The 23405-nt window shown below is 46.0% G+C and overlaps 1 protein-coding gene across 1 annotated transcript in view; it reads left to right on the plus strand.

The window, feature by feature from the left end:
• Positions 1-23405, plus strand: part of ST3GAL3 (ST3 beta-galactoside alpha-2,3-sialyltransferase 3) — a 234131-nt gene that overhangs the window by 172795 nt on the left and 37931 nt on the right.

Raw genomic sequence — 23405 nt, forward strand, 5'->3', positions numbered from 1 at the left:
GGACTGTCCTACATGTGGGACAACAGCAGGCTCCAGTGGATGGAGCACTCCAGCCTCTTTGGAATGAGGTGGCCGAAGTACTTGGCAAGGCTGTGCACTGTAACAACAAGGGGACCAGAAGAACCCTGGTAGAGAACTCAGAAGGAGGCTAGGGATACAGCCAGGCAATGTGTTACATGAACCTTTGAGACTGAGATATGAGCCCATGAGTGACGGCTGTTGGACCTGTGTTAATGGAGTGTGAGGGAGAGGCTGGGGTGTGAGGGAGGGACTGAGGTGTGAGGGAGAGGCTGGGGTGTGAGGGAGGGACTGGGGTGTGTGGGAGAGGCTGGGGTGTGGGAGAGGCTGGGGTGTGAGGGAGAGGCTGGGGTGTGAGGGAGAGGCTGGGGTGTGAGGGAGAGGATGGGGTGTGAGGGAGAGGATGGGGTGTGAGGGAGGGACTGGGGTGTGAGGGAGGGACTGGCGTGTGTGGGAGAGGATGGGGTGTGGGAGAGGCTGGGGTGTGAGGGAGAGGATGGGGTGTGGGAGAGGCTGGGATGTGGGAGAGGATGGGTGTGAGGTAGAGGATGGGGTGTGGGAGAAGATGGGGTGTGGGAGAGGATGGGATGTGAAGGAGAGGCTGGGATGTGAGGGAGAGGCTGGGTTGTGTGGGAGGGACTGAGGTGTGAGGGAGAGGATGGGGTGTAAGGGAGAGGATGGCGTGTGAGGGAGAGGATGGAGTGTGAGGGAAAGGATGGGGTGTAAGGGAGAGAATGAGGTGTGAGGGAGAAGCTGGGGTGTGTGAGAAGATGGGGTGGGAGGGAAAGGCTGGGATGTGAAGGAGAGGAGGGTGTGTGTGAGGGTAGGAAGGGGTGCGTGGGAGGAGAGGGTATGTGGGGGAGGGGGAGCGGTATGTCAGAGAGGGGTGTGTGTGGGAGATGATTGGGATGTGAGAAAGAGGATGGGGTCTGAGGGAAAGGATAGTATATGAAGGAGAGGCTGGGGGTGAGGGTAGGAGGGGGTGTGTGAGGGTAGAAAGGGGTGTAGGGGGGAGGAGGGAGTGTGTGGGAGATGATTGGGATGTGAGAAAGAGGATGGGGTCTGAGGGAAAGGCTGGGGGTGAGGGAGAGGAGGGGGTGAGGAGAGGAGGGGACATGGGGGAAGGAGGAGGTATGTAGGGGAAGGGGAAGGGGTGTGGGGGGAGGAAGGGGTGTATGGGGGAGATGATTGGGGTGTGAGAGAGGATGGGGACTAGAAGAGGATGGTATATGAGGGAGAGACTGGGGTATGAGGGAGAGGAGGGGGTAGAGGGAGAGGGATGTGGGGGACCAGGAGTAGGAGGAGAGGGAAGAGGGGTGTAGGGGGGAAGGGGTGTGGGGGGAAGGAGGAAAGGGTGTGGTGGGGAGAGGTGTGAGGGGGTGTGAGTGGGGAGGACTGTCTCGGGGTAGAGAGAGTCCTGCCAGGGCTGCTGGTGAGGCATCTGCTGCTCTTCACCCTGCCTCTGACCGGACACTCCCTGAGGGAGAGGGAGGGCATGGCTGATACCAAAACTGGGAGGGGAGAGAGGGAGGTAAAGGAAACTGACAGTCATTGAGCAACATGGTGTGCCAAGAACTTCGCATGCCTTATCTTATTTCATCTTCACAATAATCCATGAGGTGGTAGGTGTTATTAGCCCCTTTTTACAGTCATTCATTTGACAAAATATTTAGTGAGTGCACTGCTCTAGTACTGGAGGTAAAGCAGTGAGCAAAAGTGACCAACACTCCAGCCTTCGTGGGGCTCATATTCTAGTGGGAAGCAGGCAAAGAAATGATATAGAAATAAGGCATACAGTATATTCAATGGTGGGAAATACTAGAGAAAAATAAAACAGGAATGGAAGTTCGAGAGGGGCTGCCATTTGAGACTGGGAAAGATCTTCATGGGAAGGTGACATTTAAGTAAAAACCTAAAGGAAATCAGGGAAGGCCATGCTGATATCTTGGGGAAGAGCCTTCCAGGCAGAGGAAACAGCCAGTGCAAAAGCTCTGAGGTGGAATCCAAATGCAGGAAAGGGGCCTGGGTTAAAGAAGTGGGAAATATGAGAGATGAAGTAAGAAAGAGAAGTCTGAATCATGGGGGTGTTGGAGGTCACTCTAGGAATGGAGGATTTCGAGCAGAGGAGTAACTTCAGTTTTAAGGATCATTCTAGCTGCCTTGATGAGAATAGACTGTTGCAAGGCAGTCCAACTGGGAGGCTGTTGTGAAATACAGGAGAGATGATGGCGACCTGGACCATGGTGGAAGCAATGGAGGTTGTAAGAAAGCATCAAGGTCAGGGTATATTCTGAAGGGAGAGCTGACAGGTTTGCTGCCAGCACAGGTGTGAGTATGAGAGAAAGAGAGTAATTTAGGCCAACTAAAAGTGTGTAGCCTGAGAAATTGGAAGAATGAAGATGCCGTTTACCAAGATGGAGAAATGACTGCAAGAAGAGCAGGTTTTAGGAGCATTATGAACTCAAGTTTAAACATGCAGAGTTTGAGATACCTCTTAGACATCCAAGTGTAGCTATCAAGAAGGCAGGGGAAGGACCGGGTATGGTGGTTCACGCCTGTAATCCCAGCACTTTGGGAGGCTAAGGCAGATGGATCACCTGAGGTCAGGAGTTTGAGATTATCCTGGCCAACATGGTGGAATTCCGTCTCCACTGAAAATACAAAAATTAGTGGGGTTTGGTGGCGCATGCCTGTAATCCCAGCTACTCAGGAGGCTGAGGCAGAAGAACCTCTTGAACCCGGGAGGCAGAGTTTGCATGCAACGTGAGCCAAGATCGCACCACTGCACTGCAGCCTGGATGACAGAGTGAGATTCCGTCTCAAAAAAATAAATAAAAAATAAAAATACAAAAAGAAGGCAGGGGAATATAGCAGTGTGTGGGGTTCAGGGAAGAGGTTCAGACTATGAAAATGGATGAGATCACCAAATAAGTGAACATGGATGGAGGAGAGAAGCCAGGACTGAGCCCAGAGAATGGTGTGGGACATTGAGGGAGCAACTGCAGAAGGGAATGAGAAAGAGGAGCACCCAGTGCAACATTAGGAAACCCAGGAAAATGTGATATTCTGGAAACCAAAGAAAGTATTACAAAAGGAGTAATTAACTGTGTAATATGTTGCTGGTAGGCAGGATGATTGTATAAGTTACTTTACAAACTAGGACACTTTTGAGAGTGAAAATGGACAATATTAATTACTCCAGGATAAGACACATAAACCAACATTGTTCCAGGCAAATCACAATGTATGGTCAGTCTGTTGATAGGTTAAGTAAAGAACTGACCATTGGATTTAGCAGCATGAAAGTAATATGTGACCTTAAAGGATCATTGATATGGATTCAAGAGAAATGGGAGGAGAGAGATTGGAGATGGCAAGTGTAGATAACCCTTTGAAGGAGTGTTTCTGTAAAGAGATGGAGATAAACGAATAGGTGGTCACTATATGGGTGATAGTTGTACTGTTCTTTTAACTTTTCTGTATGAATGCTTTTCATAATGTAAAGTTAGAAGAGTGCAAATTTTAAAACCTTAAAAAAGAAGAGAGAAGGAGTTTAATATGGATAAACAACATATTTGTATGTCTCTGGGGATAATCCAGAAATGAGATGATGTAAGAGTGAAGACTTCCTGGAGCAGTGTCCTTTAGTAAATGAAAAAGATAAGATCTAGGGCACAAAAGTTGGCCTTAGTTACAACTATGGGCAGTTCAAATATAAAGTAGAGAATATAGGCACAAATGCAGGCAAGTGGTGATATGCAGCTTGTAAACATTCTATTCTGATTGTTTCACATATTTCAGTACCATGGTAAACAAGGTTATCTATGGGAACAAGAATGAGGAAGGTGTTGGAAGTGTAGAGAGAAAAGAGAAAGTATGAGTAGTCATCCAAGAGAATGGAAGAATGACTGAGCTGATAACATGTGTGATTGCCAGGAAGCGTAAGGGCCTCACTGGAATTTTGAGTGAGACCAACCAGCAGCCAGCATGGTTTTTCTCTAGCCAACCATATTCAGCTGTGCAGGTACATCCCCAGAGTAGGTAGGAATTTCAATTTAATCAAAGCTGTGTTTCCCCCAAATGAGAGAGGAAGAAGGAAGCTGAGGGTGAATGCAAAGAAGTGATTATAATGATTGATTTGGAATTCAAGCTGGATGAGAATTGCAGTAAGAATATAAGGAAGTTGGCCGGGCGCGGTGGCTCAAGCCTGTAATCCCAGCACTTTGGGAGGCCGAGACGGGCGGATCACAAGGTCAGGAGATCGAGACCATCCTGGCTAACACAGTGAAACCCCGTCTCTACTAAAAATACAAAAACCTAGCCGGGCGAGGTGGCAGGCGCCTGTAGTCCCAGCTACTCGGGAGGCTGAGGCAGGAGAATGGCGTGAACCCGGGAGGCGGAGCTTGCAGTGAGCTGAGATCCAGCCACTGCACTCCAGCCTGGGTGACAGAGCAAGACTCCGTCTCAAAAAAAAAAAAAAAAAAAAAGAATATAAGGAAGTTTAGGACAATGAAAAGATGGCCAAGCCAATGAATGGCTTGACGATTTCAGTGTGTTGAGGATTGTTGGAGTTTAGCTACAAGAGCAGGTAAGCTATAGATACATAGATTCATGGAGGCAGTCAGGGAGTGAGAGCTTGAGACTGATATTAGAGAGGGCTTTAGTTATTATTAGCGACCCAGTTTAACATATAATTTAGGAGTAAATAGCTGAGATAGGAAAGAGATTAAGATCACTGGAGGAGGGGAGGCCAAGGCAGGCCTACCTTGGAGTTTACCACTTTCTGTGTTTGGAATTGATATGGTTTGGCAGTGTCCCCACCCAAATCTCATCTTGAATTGTAATTTCAATTGAGGTTTCCCCCATGATGTTCTCGTGATAATGAATGAGTTCCCACGAGATCTGATGGTTTTATAAGCATCTGGCATTTCCCCTGCTTGTACTCTCTCTCCTGCCACCTCGTGAAGAAGGTGCCTGCTCCTGTTTCACCTTCCGCCATGATTGTGTTTCCTGAGGCCTCCCCAGCCATGTGAACTGTGAGTCAATTCAACCTCTTTCCTTTAGAAGAGAACTCATCTCTCCTGTTTCCTGCTGTTTGAGAAAAGAATGTACAAAAATACTGCAACTGATAACTGTTTTAGAATTTCTCCTCTTCTTCTTCTTCTTCTTCTTCTTCTTATTATTATTATTATTATTATTACTGAGACAGGGTCTCACTCTGTTATCTAGGCTGGAGTGCAGTAGCGTGATCTCGGCTTACTGCAGCCTCGACATTCCGGGCTCAAGTGATCCTCCCCCATCAGCTTCCCAAGTAGTTGGGATTACCTTGCCACCATGGCAGGGTAATTTTTTAAATTTTTTGTAGAGATGGGGTTTCGCCATGTTGCTCAGGCTGGTCTCAAACTCCTGGGCTCAAGCAATTCTCCTGCTTCGGCCTCCCAAATTGCCGGGATTACAGGCATGAGCCACTGCGCCCGGCTTAGAATTTCTCTTCACTTTATTTTTAACTGAGCCTATAGTTGAGCAGGGAGAGATCTGTCAAGGAAGGGGGTGCTAGACTTGCCAAGCACAGGGATCGTAATTGATTTGTGGCCCTAAAACATCAAGACTGGAAGAAAAGCAGCTCAAGTCATAGAGCAGACCATGAGGGGAGAGAGCCAGTCAAGCATCGGGATTGAGGCTCTTAGCTGTCAAGTATAAAAGATTCAGTCCATAGAGGCCATCATAAGGTACAGTGGCGGGAAAGGCTAGAGATTTGGGCCTGAGTCAATAATGTGGAACTGCTGAAGATCTTCCACTGAAGGGACAAGATAGGCTGGGACTTGCTTATCTCCATAACTTTACCAGGTATTGGCAGTACCATAGCCTGGAAAGGTGTCATGTGTCTAGAATGACCTACAGCAAGTCTCTGGTCCTCCTTCCTGGTGGTTGGCTGGATGGCCATGAGGTGTGCTTGTTGCATGTGGATGGACGAATGTGAAAGAGGGATGCTGCAGCCCAGTAGTTTATGGTTGTGACAGGCCCCTATCCAGTGGGCAGGGCCCAGTGTAGTTATTCACTCATTCATTGATTACCTACAATGTGCTAGGTGCTGTTCTAGGTACTATGCATGTGATGAAAAGACAAGGCATGGTGACAAAACTGTCACCTCTCAGCTCACCCAGGAGGTGTGCAGAGGTGAAAAATGGCAGAAATAGGAATATCAGCCTCTGCGTTTGTATGGGGGCTGAAATTCTTATTGTGGGACAGTTCTCCCTATGCATCTTGACAATAGTCTGTGACAGGTTTCTGTCTATCACTAGCTTGACCCATCCCATTTGGTAATTGATCAGGTGTTCGGAGAGAGAGAGAATTCTGCCCCTACAGCCTTACCCAAAGTCTCCAAAGTCGGGAACAATGTTTGAGCCCCTGGACTGAAGAAGGCAGCTATAGTATTTTCCTGTAGGAACACAGTCCCCGGCTAGGACTAAAGGGGACCTGCATGGAAAATTCCGGGAGCAGTGTGCATTCATGCTTTGCCCAGTCTGGGGCGGTGATAATGATTGTGATGTCATCTAGCCACATGGGTGCAGGGTCTTCAGACTTCCCTAGTCAGCAGAGTTGGCTCACCCTTCTCACTTCCCGGCAGAGAAACACACAGGCTAAATTCAAGACCCCAGAGACAGCAACAGGCAGGTAGGTTTCTCCTTAATCTGTGATTTGGACGCTCTTCACTGAAGAAAAGAGAGAAGGAATAGATTTAGGGAAAGATAATGGGCTCCTTTTTTGATATGTTGAGCCTAGGTGCCAGTAGGTTATCTTGGGCAAGATACTCCAGGTGCAGTTGGATATATAAGTCTTGAGCTCAGGACACAAGTCTAAGTTTGAGACGGAGATTCAGCAGCCCCCAGTTAGATATATGTGTCTGGATGTCTGGAACTTGAACCCACCTGTAAACAGTCACATTCTCCAGCCTTTTCTTTTTAAAATCTACCTGGGACTGTAAGCAATGATGGGATGCAGAGCAGATAGTGGTCAGCAGTGACTGCCCTCGTGCCCCTCCCCTGAAGGTATGGGGTCTCATCTCACAGGACAGCATCTGCTCATTCTCTGTCATGTTGTCTCCCTCCTTAGCAGAGGAAAGAAGATGGCTGAAACCTTCCCTTCCAGGAATCTCATTTCTCGGGGTTCAGAAAGTAACATATCTGTATTAATTTCCTGTGGCTGCCGTAACAGGTGATTCCTTCACAGTTCTGGTGGACAGAAGTTCAAAGTCAGTATTCCTGGACTGAAGTCAAGGTGTCAGCAGGGCTGGGCTCCCTCCAGATGCTCTAGGGCATATCCATCTCTTGCCTCTTCTGCCTCTGGTGACTGCTAGCATCTCTTGTCTCGTGGCCGCATCTCTCCAGTCTTGACCTGTGGTCCCATTGCCTTTTCAAAGTCTGTGTGTGGTCAAATCTCAATCCACCTCTCTCCTCTAAGGATTCAAAATGCTGTTAGGGCTCACCTAGATAATCCAGGATTATATCCTCATCTCAAAATCCTGCTTTAGGAAGTGTACATCCTACCAGAAAAACACAAGCAATAAACAACTAAGAATTAAAATAGTAAATTACCACAAGATAAATGCCATGGGAAGAAAGAAAGTATGGCAAGGTGACAAGGAGCAAGTTGCATTATTAAATAGGATGGTGAGGGTTGGCCTCACGGGAAATGAGAGATTTGAATAAAGACTGGAAAGAGGTGAGGAATGAGCCAAATGTGTGTCTGAGGAAGAACATTCCAGGCAGAGGAAAGAGCTCTAGTCAAGACCCTAAGGAAGCAAGGAATGTGGCTGAGGGACTGTGAACAGAGGGAGAGTAGTAGGAGATGAGACCAGAGAGGAAGTTGGGGTGAGGGAGATCATAGATGGCCTTGTAGGCTGTTGTAAGGATGTCAGCCTTTACTCTGAGATAGAAAGACGTTGCCCATGTGGAAATATTGATCTTTGATAGAAGAATGGAATTTTGCTCAGTTTTATCAAGAGAGAAGAGCAGACATGGTAATTTTGTAGATTTGGTGGGAGGCAGATCTCTGATCTCACTTAACAAATATTTATTCAGCACCTTTTATGCTAGGCACAATTCTAAGTACTGGGGGGCATGACAGTGAACAGAATGGGCAGCTCCTGTTCACATGGAGCTTACACTCTCCCGATAATAACAAGTGCACATGGGAGAGAGGAAGCAATGCACAAAGAGTGATACGTGCTTACGGAGAAAACAAGAGAAGATGACATGAGAGAATGACTGCGGCAGGAAACCCACTTTAGACAGAAGAGTCAGAGAAGACGTCCCTGAGGAGGTGACATTTGAACAGAAATCTGATTGAAAACGTAGGACCAGCCTTGGGAAGATCCAGAGCTGTTCTGGAAAGTTGCAGACTCAGAAAAAGGCTTGTATTTAAGGACTGGACAGAAAGCCAGTATGCTGTAACAGGGTGAGGACGGAGTAGGATCTGGGGTGTGGTGAGACACTGGTGAGCATTAGGCCCTTTAACCTATGGTTTGGCTTTATTTGGAGACAGAGGGAAGGTTCAAACCTCCATGGCATGGTTGGCATGGTATGGTTGATGATTTATCATGCTGGCCTCCTTGAGAGAATGGACTCTGAAAGAAAGACAAGAGCAGAAGCTGCTCATTGACCATCATAGTGGTCCAGAAATGATTATTTCTACTGGGGTCATAGCAGCGGAGAGAGGTAAGTGGGTGAATTTAGAATATGTTTAGTGATTGTATTAATAGGACTTGCTGATGAGTTGGATGAGAGGCAGCCAAGAAAAAGAGATGAGTCAAGAATGACTCCAAGGGATGCCATCCAGTTGGCAAGAGGGAGATTTGTTTGTAAAATAGGCGTTGCTCTTTGTGAGGATCTGGGAATATGGGACTAAAAGAGAAAAAAGAATGACTCCTAGGTTTTGGCTTGATCAACTACATTAGCTTGGCCCCTGCCTTCCTCACCATCAAAGCCAGAGCCGCTGCTCCTGCACTGTGACCCGGCATATCACTGGTATTTTCACCACTGCTTTGAATCCCATCATACTCCTGTCCTTCCATCAAACCTGCTACAGCAGGGCCCAAACATGGTTGGATCCATCCGACTTTTCCTGCTTCTGCTTCTGGGCTGCTTAGCACCACTGCCTTGGCAACACACAAACACAGCCTTGGCACTACTGTGGCTTCATGCTCTCCGGCCTCTGTACACAGCTTAGCAATCCTTGTCCCTGTCCCAGGGGAGCACGAATTGGTCTGGTTGGCCCTGGAAAATCCACATGATGGAGGCTGTCACCCCAAACGGCTCCTGTCTCTTGCAGCCCACAGGCATTTACTGAGCACCTGGTGTGTATTTGGCTGAGAGCTACGGGTGCCACAAAGTCTGCTGGGGAACTGGGCAATAACACTAGCATGTGCTAAGTGCTAAGAGGTCAGTGTGACTTACCATGGTGACTGTCCCAGATCTTTCCTATTCATAAGTCCCTACAGTCTACACCCTCACACCACAACCCCAAATCTTCCCAGGGAAAAGCGTCGATCTGGTGAGCATTCTCTCAGGTTCTCCATACTTCTAACCTCACCTATTGGAGTAGCCATCTTCACATCCTCCTCCCTTTCCAGGGAAAAGATATCCTGTTTTCTGTGTTCCTCCCCTTATACTCTGGATCTATTCCCTTCCTCTCCTCCAGGGCTTCATTCCACTGTTACCCCTGCTGTCACCTGCCTGCTCCCTCTCTCTGCTTGACTCCTTTCCATCTGAATACAAACATCTCAGTTCTTCCCCATCCCACTTCATCTCCAGCCTCCATTCCATTTCTGTCCTCTCCTTCACTACCAAGTCTCTTTAGAAATTGTCTGATCTCTGTCTTGAACACTTTCTCACTTCTTTCCCTCCTCAACCCCTGCAGTTGGTTCTGTCTTCTCCATTCCCCAATAGTGTGTTCCCTAAGGGGCCAGTGACTTTCATGTATTACCAGAAGTAGTGCGGTTAATACGAACGTGGATATAAATAGTGCCCATCCTGAGGTCATTGCGAGATTAAATACGAAAATGGAGAGAGCGCTTAGAACAGTGCCAGGAACGCAGTAAGAGCTCAGTTGTTCATTGCTGTTATTACTGTTATTATTGTGACGTTGATCATATATTTCATAACTGCCTCTCTGTTTGACTGCCTTACCCATTATCCACCAAGGCAGGGACTCTGAGTTATTTTATTTTATTTTATTTTATTTTATTTTATTTTATTTTTTGAGGCAGAGTCTCACTCTATCACCCAGACTGGAGTGCAATGGCGCCATCTCAGCTCACTGTAACTTCCTCCCCCTGGGTTCAAGTGATTCTCCTGCCTCAGCCTCCCAAGTAGCTGGGATTACAAACGCCCACCACCACTCCCAGCTAATTTTTGTATTTTCAGTAGATACAGGGTTTCACCATGTTGGCCAGGCTGGTCTTGAACTCCTGACCTCAGGTGATCCACCCGCCTCAGCCTCCCAAAGTGTTGGGATTTACAGGCGTGAGCCACCACGTCCAGCCTCTTGAGTTTTTTATATTCGCAGTGACTAGCACAGAGCCTGAGATAAGCTGGGGCTTAGCACATATTGGAGACATGGATGGTAGATGTTGGTCACCAACAGGACCGTGCCTTTGGGCTTTGGGCTATGTGGCCTCTGCAGACCATCTGGCCATCAACCAGGCTCTTCCTGGGGGAGGGGCGCCTGCCTGTCATGGCAGCTTCTCAACTCACAGTTTCCTCCCCAGTATTCCCCACTTCCCTCCCTCCTCCTTCTACACAAGGCACAGGCTGTCAGCAGAGTCAGTGGGAGCCTGTCAGCAGGAGCCCAGGCACTGCCCCTTGAGGGCCTCTGGCTCAGCCTCTCCTCTCCTCCTTCAGCACAGGCCTCCCTGCCTGTCACACATGTCATGCATGTGGCTCCAGCCTGTCTGGACACAGATGTGGCCACAGTTCCTAGGCAGGCGGGGTGGGGGCAGTAGCTGGCAGTATTTCAGACCGGGGGTGGGGGTATCTGTGAACGTTGGAAATATCACTGGAAGCCTGGTGCTTTGGAACAGGGAGATCAAAGTGTCCATGAGGATCCACACAGAGGCGGTCCCCAGACCTCCAAAGGTGAGCAGGAATTGGCCTGGATTGGCCCTGGAAGATCCACATGGTGGAGGCTGTCACCCCAAGCTGCTCCTGTCTCTTACAGCTCACAGGCATTTGCTGAGCACCTGCTGTGTGCTTGGCTGCAAGCCGGGGGTGCCGTGCAGCCTGCTGGGGAACTGGGCCATAACATTAGCATGTGCTAAGAGCTCACTGTGCACAAAGAACACTGATGACCCAGAGGAGTGCTTGGTCAGTCCTGTGTGGCTCCGGGAAGACCTCAGAGAGGTAGAGATGCCGCAGTCCAGTCTTGAGGAATGAGCAGAAGTTCAGCATGTGAATGATAAGGAGATGAGAACCCCAGGCAGAGGGAACAGTGGTATAGAGGCATGGAGGCGTTAAAAGAGCCTGGCCAACTCTGGAAATTATACGTGGTTGTACGGGGCTAAAGCGTAGGGAAAGGGAGGAGAAAAGGGGGTATCTGAGGCTGGAGAGGTAGACAGGAGCCTTGTAAATCAGACTGAAGAGCTTAACCTTTACCTTCTAGGTAGCAGTTGCAGTTAGTAATATCTCGTATCAAACTAATTCAAGCAAAAAGGAAATTGTATTAGTTTACGTAACTGTGAAGTTCAGGACCTGAACTATCTTTAGGCCCACCTCAATCTAGGACTCAAACAGTGTCTTTCTCCCTGCAGCCATAGAAGGTGGCTCCAGCAGTTCTAAGCTCGAAGTTGGCACATTTTTTTTCTTAAAGGGCCAGATAGTAGATGTTTTCGGCTTTGTGGGCCATATAGTCTCTGTCACAAGTTTCTGCTGTTGTAGGACAAAAGCAGCCATACATTGTTTAAATGAATAGGTGTGGCTGTATTCCAATAAAATAAAACTTTTTTATAGAAACAGGCAGCTGGCCTATAGGCTGTAGTTTGCCTGACCCTGTTCTAGGCTTGCATGGTTTGTATAGCTCACTATCTTAGAGAAAAAAAGAGACTCCCACAGCCCCCAGCGTCCAAATACGAAATCTCAGAGAAGACCATGGTGTGTAGCACTTAGGTCAACTGCCCATTCTTTTATTTATTTATTTATTTATTTATTTATTTATTTATTTATTTTTGAGACAGGCTGTCACTCTGTTGTCCAGGCTGGAGTACAGTGGCAAGATCATAGCTCACTGCAGCCTTGACCCTTCCAGGCTCAAGCGGTCCTCCTGCCTCAGCCTCCTAAGTAACTGGGACTACAGGCGTGCACTACCATGCCTGGCTAAATTTTTCAATTTTTTTTTTTCATAGTGACAGAGTCTCACTGTGTTGCCTAGGCTGGTCTCAAACTCCTAGGCTCAAACAGTCCTCCCACCTCAGCCTTCTAAAGTGCTGGGATTATAGGCATGAGCCACCATGCCTGGCCAGGTGCCCATTCTTGAGCCACTTAGGAAGGGGTCTCCTGGTTGGTCAGCCCGGACATGTGCCCATCCCAGTAGCAGTGGTGGGGATCAGCCGAACCAGGAGCATAGGGCATGAAAAGTGGGATGCTATTGTAGAAGACGGGAAGAGATGTGGATATCCACTGCAACATGCCAACAAGAAGGAGCATGAACTGAGTGCCTGAAAATACCAGTGATGATCCAGCTTGAAATTGGTCCTGACACAGCCTCAGGCACCAGGCCGGCCCTGCAGTGCTGATGCACGCCCTGCCTGGCCTTTTCCTTCTGTGCAGTATTTGCATTTCAGCTGCTTTGTTTATACCTAGTCAGAATGCACTTGCCCACTCATTCTTCCTCACACATTGCTCCACCTGCCTGGGTGGAACTAGAGGGCAGAGTCACAAGGGTGCAGGGTGGGGAGGGTGCCAGGCTGAAGCCTTTGCCTCTGCCCTTGGTGGGGGCTGCTTCCCTCCTCCAGCCTCTGCATTCTCTCTTCTTATCTTGAAGGGACAGTTACTTATGGTTCTCTTCTCTTCTGTGCTTTTGTCTTACAACTACCCTTCTCAACATTCTCCACCAGGCTTACATTTATTTATTTGTCTTTCGAGGTTTAGCTCAGCTTTGCCATTATCTCCTTTGAGAAGTCTTTCCTATACCCTCAAGTTGGTCAGTGACCTTCGTACCAAAATGTAGGATGCTATTCCAGAATATAGAATGTGGACATATATTTTCTTATGATTATTTATCTACCTGTCTCTACCACTAGCTTCTTGAGGAAAGGACCAAGGCTAATTTACCTTTAGGTTCTGAGCTCGTACTCAGCACAGGACCTAGCACTGAGTAGGCAAGCAGTTGTTGGTTAGGGCTATGTTTTCCAGCTCCATCTAGTCCCGCGTAAGATGTGGAAGCAAGAGCTTCCTGAACAGGCTTGGAATAGTACTTGTTGGTTGGCACCTGGTGTTTGTCTCTTTACCTCTGAGCTGCCTCTCTAAGGACATATGATGCCCACCTGCTCTTAAATGTACCATCCTTTCTCCTTCGACCCCTGCTTTCCCATAGGACCCATCTCCCATGGGATTCATTCAAGTGGTCAGCAAGGGGAACTCAGCAAGACATATCTTTGACAGGGCATTTAGAAAGTGTTTGCGTTGCTTGCTTAGGCATACACCAGGCTCTTCCTGTGCATGGCCCTTTATGGTGGGGCTACAGCAGCTAGATCCCAAGCAAGACCATGTAGACTCTAGAACACCTATCTCCCTACATTATGTCTATCCCACCACTACTCAGAGAAGGTTCTAGGAAGGTGCATCTGTGGGATTTCGCTTCATCCTGTTGGATGACAGTCTCACCTTGTGGGAGCCAAGGCCTGTGGTTGAATCTAATGGACTGATGTGCTGTGGTCCCTGGTCTAAGAACTCATTGCTGGGCTCTGCCTTCCCTTTGTCTCATGGGCTGCTTGCACTCATCAAACTCATTGGGAGAAGTGGCTAAAAGGCTGGCCACCTAACCAACCAGGCACAGACGACAAGCTGAAGCCATCTGTTACCCTAATCCAGCAAACCCATATCTGGAAGCACTTCTTTCAGTTGGGTTGGTAGGAACTAGGGGGAAGACCCTACCCTGGATCTGCTGGTGCCCACACATAACTACTTCCTCACCTCCCTCCTTAATAAGACCAGTCAACTTTCATGCCAATCTGTGGATACAGGCTTAATATTCCGAGCCTTAGAACATGGTTTAGGTTGATGAACCAGAGTTGAGGACATTCACTTTCTACGCTGCACCTAAGCCACATTTTTGAGCATTAAATGAGCTGGAAGATCTCTTAGGAGGGCCCCAGGTTGCCCTTCCTGGCTGGTTAGCCTGACCCTTATGCCTAATCATAGTCCTCTTTCAGTCTACAGGTCTGTGAGCAGGGCAGCCTCTTGGCTCCTGAGGTTCCACCTATGCTGTGAGAGACACAGGGGTCAGATCCACACTCAGCATGTACTCTCCTAGGGCCCGAAACCCCCAAACTACTAGGCTGTGGAATCTAAGGAGAACGGATAGGCAAGTTCCAGTGCAACTTCCGTCTCCTCCTTCCCCTGGTCCTTCTCACGCACTCACACACACCCTGCTGAAACTTGATCCTGAGGCCGCCTCGCGTGCCGGGTTGCTGGCAGGGCTGGCGGGCTGGGGCCTGTCTTTTGGATCCTGCCCCACCCTGCCCTGCTACCCCCTAGGCCAGGGCAAGCAGGTCAGGCGTCCCATACCCCCGCTAGTCTGACCAGTCATTCTACACCTTAAGGGCCACCTCCACCCTGGCCAGGCCCCCAAACTGGCACACTGGTCTGGACGGAAGCCCCTGGATTCTGTTACAGGCATATAGCATGAGGCTAAGCCACCTGCGTAATTAACACACACACACACACCGTCTACCATCACCCCACCTCCACATTTCCTGTTGTTTATGGGCCCCAGCCCAATTTTCAAGGCCTCTGCAGGCGCCTAGCCACCTCACAGGGGATGAACAAAGTGCAGTAGGAACACTGGAGGAAGAGTGCAAACTTCCCTGGGGGAGTCAGGGGAGACTGTCCAGAGAAGTAGTCTTTCAGCTTAATAAGAATGAAACAGAACAGAGGATGCCAGAGGCTGGGAAGGGAGAAATAGGGAGAGACTTGTTAAATTATACAAAATCACAGCTAGATAGGAGGAATAAATTCTAGCATTCCATGGCACTCTAGGATGATTGTAGTTAGCAATAATATATAGTTTCAAATAGCTAGAAGGAAGATATTGAATGTTCTCAACACAAAGAAATGATAAATGTTGGCCAGGCACAGTGGCTCATGCCTGTCATCCCAACACTTTGGGAGGCTGAGGCAGGCAGATCACCTGAGGGTCAGGAGTTCAAAACCAGCCTGGCCAACATGGCGAAACCCTGTCTCTACTGAAAATACAAAAATTAGCTGGGCATGGTGGTGCACACCTGTAGTTCCAGCTACTCGGAAGGCTGAGGCAGGAGAATTGCTTGAACCTGGGAGGCGTAGGTTGCAGTGAGCCAAGATCGTGCCACTGCACTCCAGCCTGGGCAACAGAGCAAGACTCTTGTCTAAAAATAAATAAGAAATGATAAATGTTTGAGATGATGAATATGCTAATTACCCTGACTGGATCACAATACATTATATGTATCACAGCATCACTTTGTACTCCATAAATATGTACAATTATTATGTGCCTATTAAAAAAATTATTTAAGAATAAGTATGCATTTTTTCCAGACAGAGAAGGAAAGTGGTTGGGAAATAGAGCAGAGGTGTACATTTCAGGCAGAGATAATGCATGTGTAAATGCATGAAGACAGACATGTCTACAAATAGTGCTGGGCTGGGAGTATATAACAGTAGTCCCAGGGGAGTAAAATCTAGATTGCATTAGATAGGAGGGTGACTAGGAGATGAAGAAGTGGAGACAGAATATCCACTGCCCTTCCTAGCTTTTGCCATGAAGGGATGAAAGAAAAGCTGGTAGCTAAAGCGGGTGTATGGCCAGGAAGCTTTGTCAAATTTGTTTGTTTGTTTGTTTGTTTTTACAGGGGAGAGACCTGAGCCTTATTGTGTGCATAAAGAGAAACAAACAGAGATGGAACCCATAGCATGATAGAAAGATCTGCTTTGGTGTCATGGGGATGGGGTAAGGAGGCCAAATTTAAGAATAGGTAAAGGGGCTGATAGATTTGTGGGTAAGGAAGCCAGAAACTGAGGGAGTTCCTATCTGATGGCCTTGGTTTTTCTGTGAAGTGAGAGGAAAGATACCTGCTTAAAGAGAGTTGGAAAAGGATAGAGTTTATGGAGAGTGGAGAATGTTTGGAATAACTGCTGAGCAAAGTCGAGGACCTAGCGCCTCATAAATTTGTGGTGGCATCAGTGCACTTTAGTGTATATGTGTGTGTGTTCTCGCAGCCCCTCGAATATAAAAGGTACAACAGTGTAAGATTAGATCAATCTCTGGTTGGATTTTGCCTAATGTGTGGGACAAAAGGACAGTGGAACCAAGGGGTATAGGCCCCTGGCAAGAGTGAGATTGAGGAGATGGATGGGATCTAGCCAAGAGAGATAGTAGACTAGAAGTATGTATAGAAATCAAGTGGGTTTGGAGTGAAGAAAACAAAGGAGAGAAAGAGAAAATAGAACATGAAGAAATTGTATTCAGAGAGTATCGGAGATTAGTATTTTAAAAGTGATGAAGAGTTTCAGAATGTGGCTGTGGAACTGGGTGGCTGACGTGGAGTGAAGATGAGGAGGTCACTGGAGTCAAGTAAGTCATCTTCGAGGCCAGAATTGTAGGCATTGAAGTTTCTGAAAATAATTGAGCAAGAATTGGGTTTGCATAGAATATGAGACAGATGCTGAAACCTTGAGTGAATATGGCAGAGTTGGTAGATGATCGGTTGAAACTTGGTAATAAAAGTGATGGTGATGTAGTGATGGAGGTGAGGATGATGTTAGGGAAAGTTATGGCACTGGCTGTGATTGTTAGAAATTCCACATCCACCACTGTCCTTTCTAGGAGTTCTAGGGTAACAAGAACGTAGCGTTCCAAGTCCTTGTTCCCAACTTGAAACCTGAGCTCTCCATCACCATGAAAGCATGCCTGTGGCCAAGAGGAGGAGGAGGAGGAGGAGGAGGAGGAAGAAGAGGCTAGAGCACAGCACAGGACATGTTGAGGGAACAGTCCTTGAATCCATGCAGCTGCAATCAATGATACAAGGAGGGAAAACCAGGAATTAAAACTATCATGCAAATCTCCTAAGAAAAGGTGAAGAAAAACCACAGGATAGTCTTAGAACACGTAAAGAGAGGCCTTTGTTAGTCCTATGGAACTAGATAAAATTGGATCTGGTCTTTACACCAACCAAAATAGACCAGAGATTTAAATGTAAAACATGAAAACACACAAGCACTAAAAAAGTATGGATGAATTTCTCTATAACCTGGGGATGAGGAAAACTTTCCTATGACTCAAACTCCAGAAGCAATAGGGGAACGACTGATAAATTTGACTTAAAACAACAACAACAACAACAAAACCTATTGTGTGGGAGGCCAAGAATGACCATAGCAGCAGCTTTCTTCCTCCTGCTTTGAGAAAAAATTAAAATCTTTTGTAAAAATGAGGGGGGGAGGGAGAAAACACCAAAACCCAAGTAAATAAATAAACAAACAAGGGGAAATATTTGTAACTGTATCTCAGAGAGTTTATATATTAAATATATAAAGAACTTTTAAAAAAGAGAAGGAAAAAATAGAAAAAGAACTGCAAATGGCCCTTCCATATATGAAATAATGCTAAATTCCACTCAGAACAAAAGAAATGCAAATTTAGATGACAGCGAAATGCTGTTTTTTTTTTCTATCAGACTAACAAAATCAAAACATTTGACAGTGTACTCTTGGTGAGGTTGCAGGGGTTGTGGGGTAGTGGCACTTTCATACATCACTGGTGGGTATTTCAAAATGGCACAATCCCTGTGGAGGGGAGTTTAGCAGTATGGAGCAAAATTAAAGATACACACTTTCCCTTTGATCCAGCAAACCCACTTGTAGGAATCTATTTCAAAGATACATTGGCAAGTAGAAAAGATATATGCATTAAGTTATTCGTTGTAACCACTACTAGTAGAACCTACTTTACAAAAGACTGGAAATAACCCAGGAGATTGATTGAATAAAATAAAGTATATAATCAATCATGAAGTATTATCCAGCATGTAATTGTAATGGAGTGCTCACCAGGATATATTGTTTAGTAAAAAAAGAAAAATAGACAAAACTGTATGTATACTGTGTTACCTTTTTAGTGAATAAAGAAGGGAACAGGAATACACACACACACACACACACGTATCATTTATTTACTTATATCAAAAAAACAAAAGGGATACAATAAAACTAATAAAAATGGATACTGTGTGGGACTAGATGTAACAGGCGGACAGAGATGAAAGCTAGACTTCTTTGAATATATTTTGTTTGTGGATTTAATTGTGTAACTATGCAAAACTCTATATCATCATTAAACAAAATCAATTAAAATGAGGGAAAAGCTCTCCCTTGAAAGCAAAAGCGGAATGAAATAAATGAACCTAACTATGTATCATGTCATTGATGAATTAAACTCAGCAGAATTATTTCAACTGGCAAATGCAAAGTAATTTGTCTGTTCTGCTAGTGGGGTATAGCCTAAGGCAAAAAGAACTGCAAAGAAACCTTAAATTGTTTTTAGTAATGATAGTGTTAGTAGTATACTGGTATTGTTTTTCTGAAACCATTATATACATTTTCTCTATGTATATGTTAGGATCAAGCAAAAAAAGTAATTGTGTTAATGTCACTGGAAACAAGGATGTCAGCTTAAAAGAGATACAAATATAAAGTCAAATATAGTAGGTAAACAATTGTTTGCTATGTGAATTATATATCAATAAAGCTGTTTTTAAAAAGAAAAAGAAGATAAATACAAATCTTATAATCCTAATTTTGTATTGGAAATACTAGTTACAAATGAATGATGTATTCTTTTCCTCAAAAAATTAATTCCCACCCTGAGCAATATAGTGAGACTCCATCTCTACAAAAAATAAAAAATAAGTCAGGTGTGGTGGCTCATGCCTGTAGTCCTAGCTACGCAGGAGGCTGAGGTGGAAGGAATGCTTGAGCCCAAGAGTTTGAGGTTGTAGTAAACACAGATCACACCACTGTACTCTAGCCTGGGCAATGGAGCAACAGCCTGTCTCAAAAAAAAATTATAGTCAAAATTTTAGGTGTGATAATGCTTTAAGAAAGGTTGTTTAGGTATGGTTTACATTTTAAGGTGTCCTTATCTTTTAGAAAATAATGCTGAAATAGTCTATGGATGAAATGGCATAATTTCTGGGAATTTTCAAAATAGTATAGAAAGAAAGTGGATGGGGTATTAAAGAAACAAAATTGACCATGATTGAAAATTCCTGAATCTGGGTGATGGGGGTGGCAGTGTTGACTGTACTATTTTTTCTGCTTTTTTATATGTGAAATTTTCCATAATGAAAAGTTTAAAAATATATACACCGGAGGAAAAAATGAGTTCCCTTTGCAAAGAGATGCACCCAACTAGCAGAAGTGTTAGAGGAGAGCTGGTTGAATCATTCAAGGAATAGAAAGAGCAGCTACAGAAAGAAAATCCAAAGCCAAAGGCCTGATGAAAGAGAGAGACGAAGTGGAAAGTGTTTGAGGCTGAGCATGGTGGCTCACGCCTATAATCCCAGCACTTTGGGAGCCTGAGGCAGGAGGATCACTTAAGCCCAGGAGTTCAAGACCACCCTGGGCAACATAGCAAGACCTCATCTCTACCAAAATTAAAAATAAAATGAGAACTTAGCTGGGTATGGGGGTGGATGTCTGTAGTCCTAGCTACTCAGGAGGCTGAGGTGGGAGGATCATTTGAGCCCAGGAGTTTGAGGTTACAGTGAGCTGTAACAGATATATATGGGACAAGTGAACATGCTCAACAATATCTGAATGTAACTGGGAAAATATGGAATATGGGTCACTCTACAGGGCAAATAACCTACATACATAGAACTAGGAAATATGCGTATGTCCTAGTTTTGACCGGCCTGGAAATAATGACTAACCCATAACAACATGAGCTTCCCTAGCTACTCTGATGGTGATCTGTAAATACCATTACCAGTTGAAAGGAACCAGGGTTCCTTGGGAAAATAAATGACTGATTCCAAGTCGGGGCAAGAAATGTACAAGATCAGCCACAAACATCTTTTCATACCATAAAGCCAGGACATTATCAAAGATTACTGGGATATGGCCAGAAGATTCAGGAGCCAAATTGAAAAGACTCCACTGGCCAAAGAAGGGATAATCTGAGCATCAAAAAATAATGATTGGCTGGGCCCAGTGGCTCACGCCTTCGGAGGTCAAGGTGGGCGGATCACCTGAGGTCAGGAGTTCAAGATCAGCCTGACCAACATGGTGAAACCCCATCTCCACTTAAAATACAGAATTAGCCGGGCATGATGACGGGTACCTGTAATCCCAGCTACTCGGGAGGCTGAGACAGGACAATCACTTGAACCCAGGAGGCAGAGGCTGCAGTGAGCCGAGATCGCACCATTGCACTCCAGCCTGGGCAACAAGAGTGAAACTCCATCTCAAAAAATAATAATAATAATAATAAATAAATACATAATAATGGTTACAGAAATTACAGTAGATTGACATATATCAAATATATGAAAATGTCTGAATTCCTAATGATTAAAATGTAAAAAAGCCTCATTAATCATCTTTGGAGGGTGCTAAGGAATCAGCTCATTATTCTGCAAATGGGTAAATAAGGGGAAAAATTAAGCATTTTATCTCATCTTTTCTGTAGGACTGCAACCAAAGAGTTATGAGATAAAGTTTATAGAAGTATCGTAGCATCTCCTAAAGAAAGGATGGATCTAGGCGGTGATCCTCAGTGGCTACTACAAGCATTCTGTGCAGAGCCACTGAGAACTTGATCAGTTCTAGCCAAGAACACTTGAACCTAGTCTTTTTTTAAATTTGAGATGGAGTCTCGCTCTATCACCCAGGCTGGAGAACAGTTGGCGTGATCTTGGCTCACTGCAACCTCTACCTCCCGGGTTCAAGCGACTCTCCTGCCTCAACCTCCCGAGTCGCTGGGACTACCGGCGTGCCCACCACGCCTGGCTAATTTTTGTATTTTTAGTAGGGACAGGGTTTCGCCATGTTAGCCAGGCTGGTCTCAAACTCCTGACCTCAGGTGATCCGCCTGCCTTGGCCTCCCAAAGTGCTGGGATTGGAGGCACAAGCCACTGCACCCAACCTGAACCCAATCTTGATCAATAATTTTTTTTTTTTTTTTTTTTTTTGTGAGGCAAGGTCTCACACTGTCACCCAGGCTGGAGTGCAGTGCTGTGATCTCACGTCACTGCAGCCTCAACCTCCTGAGCTCAAGTGATCCTCCCACCTCAGCCTCCCAGATAGCTGGGACTACAGCCTCTGTCTAGTAGGAGAAAGTCTACAAAGCAGTCTACAAAGTAATATGGAAAAAGGAAAATCAGTTTAGATGTATACCATAAGGTTAATTATCTCTGTGTTGTACAATTATGGGTATTTTTATTTTGCATGTGTGCTTGTCTGTATTTTTTTCCAAAATTAACATGTTACAGGTTGCACAAAAAATGAGGTGTTTTTAAAAGTAAAACTACTGAACTTTCCAGTCATCTGAATAAAAAGAAAGGAGAGAGAGGAAAAGGAAAAAAAAAAAGTCAAGATCATTTGGCTAGATCTTAAGCATATTTTATTAGCATATGACATCTAGTACATATTGGAAAGCAGATAAAATCCTGTCCAAGCTTGACTCTGAGAGAAACTTTCCAGAAATTTTATAAGCTCAGTCCTGACACAGAAGAAGAGGTTCTTGGTGCAGGCTTATCCAGGGACCATGTTCGCTTTGATATTACACATAGACCATGACCAGGATCCTCGGAGCCTCTGGCAAAACATCAAATATATTAATTTACTTAGATTTTATATACTTGGCACAAGAAATATGCATTACCCTTTTACATGGGATGCTGGGGGAGTGCACTGACTTAGTTGCTGGGACCCGGCTCTGAGCTCCCAAGTGTTGACATCTTCCTAGCAAGAGTGATGGGGGAGGGAGCAGGATTCAGAGTTTTCTGCTTCTTTCAAGTTCATGTCAAAATCTCTAATAATACCAGACCTCTGAGTGATAACTGATACTGTTGCTCCTGGGACTGCCGGTTATAATGGTGTTAGTGATGATAGGGATGAGAAATCCGTGCTGTGGTTGCTTCTGGGCTTGGAGGGCCACCCCTGCAGCCTGCAGTTATTCAGTGGCTGATTCAGGGTGAGTTAGAAACAACGAGACAGAGCCACGGAGGCCCAGGCCTCCCGACATTCATTTATGGCCAGGAAGGTCCTGAGCAGGCCGCATGGCAGAGTTCTCAGCACACAGTGGGTGATCAGGGACTGGCCATCTTTGGGGCTGCCAGGTCCCCTGAAAATGGCCTCAAAGCAGGGTGCTAGCGCCCACGTGAAGTTGTGCTCTCCAGTCATCTCTGAAGAGCTCAATTCCTGCTGCATCCTCTCCCTCTTCCTCACTTCCCTTTGCCTCTCTTCAGACTTCGTCTCCTCCTCCCCAAGCCTGTCCCCTCCCTGCCCATTCCAAGAAGAGTAAGACTTGCCTGTTCTTTCCCCCGAGCTCAGCATCACTTCACCCTCCTTCTCTCGCCTTTCCGCCCATCTCCCCTCCGGCCCAGATCAACCCTTCCCCTGAAGCTCTGGATCCTTCCTCACTTCCACAGGAACTTAGCCTCCTCTCTTTCTTTCTCTCCACCAGCAAATGCACTCAAATTCCTACTGGTCTGAAACCTCTCCCCTCGGCCCTGCCTCCTAGGACTCTGCTTTTTCTTTCTCGTCCCTACCAAACTTCTGTCTCCTATAGCTTTTAACCTGCTTTGCCCTCTCACCATGAATTCTCCTTCTTCCTCACTGTGGGTGGTCCACTTCCCAGAATTCTCTCCAAAATCTGTCTCCATGTACTGGTTGTATTTTTGGATGTATTTCTGCTCAACTGGACAGTGTCTCATCTCTGTGTTCCCAGATTGCAGGAACAATGTGGGCAGCAGTGACTATTTGATGGATGCCTGCACAACCTTCTAGAGAGCTTCTAGCTCTGAGAAATTGATCTTTGCTGAGCAAATCTTGTCTCTCCACTCCTACAGCTGGCCAAATAAAGACTGACCAGGCCTACTCCCTCAGACTCAGGCTCCACTGAACAAGATC

The sequence above is a fragment of the Theropithecus gelada genome, chromosome 1 (assembly GCF_003255815.1).
Source record: "Theropithecus gelada isolate Dixy chromosome 1, Tgel_1.0, whole genome shotgun sequence".
Taxonomy (NCBI): domain Eukaryota; kingdom Metazoa; phylum Chordata; class Mammalia; order Primates; family Cercopithecidae; genus Theropithecus; species Theropithecus gelada.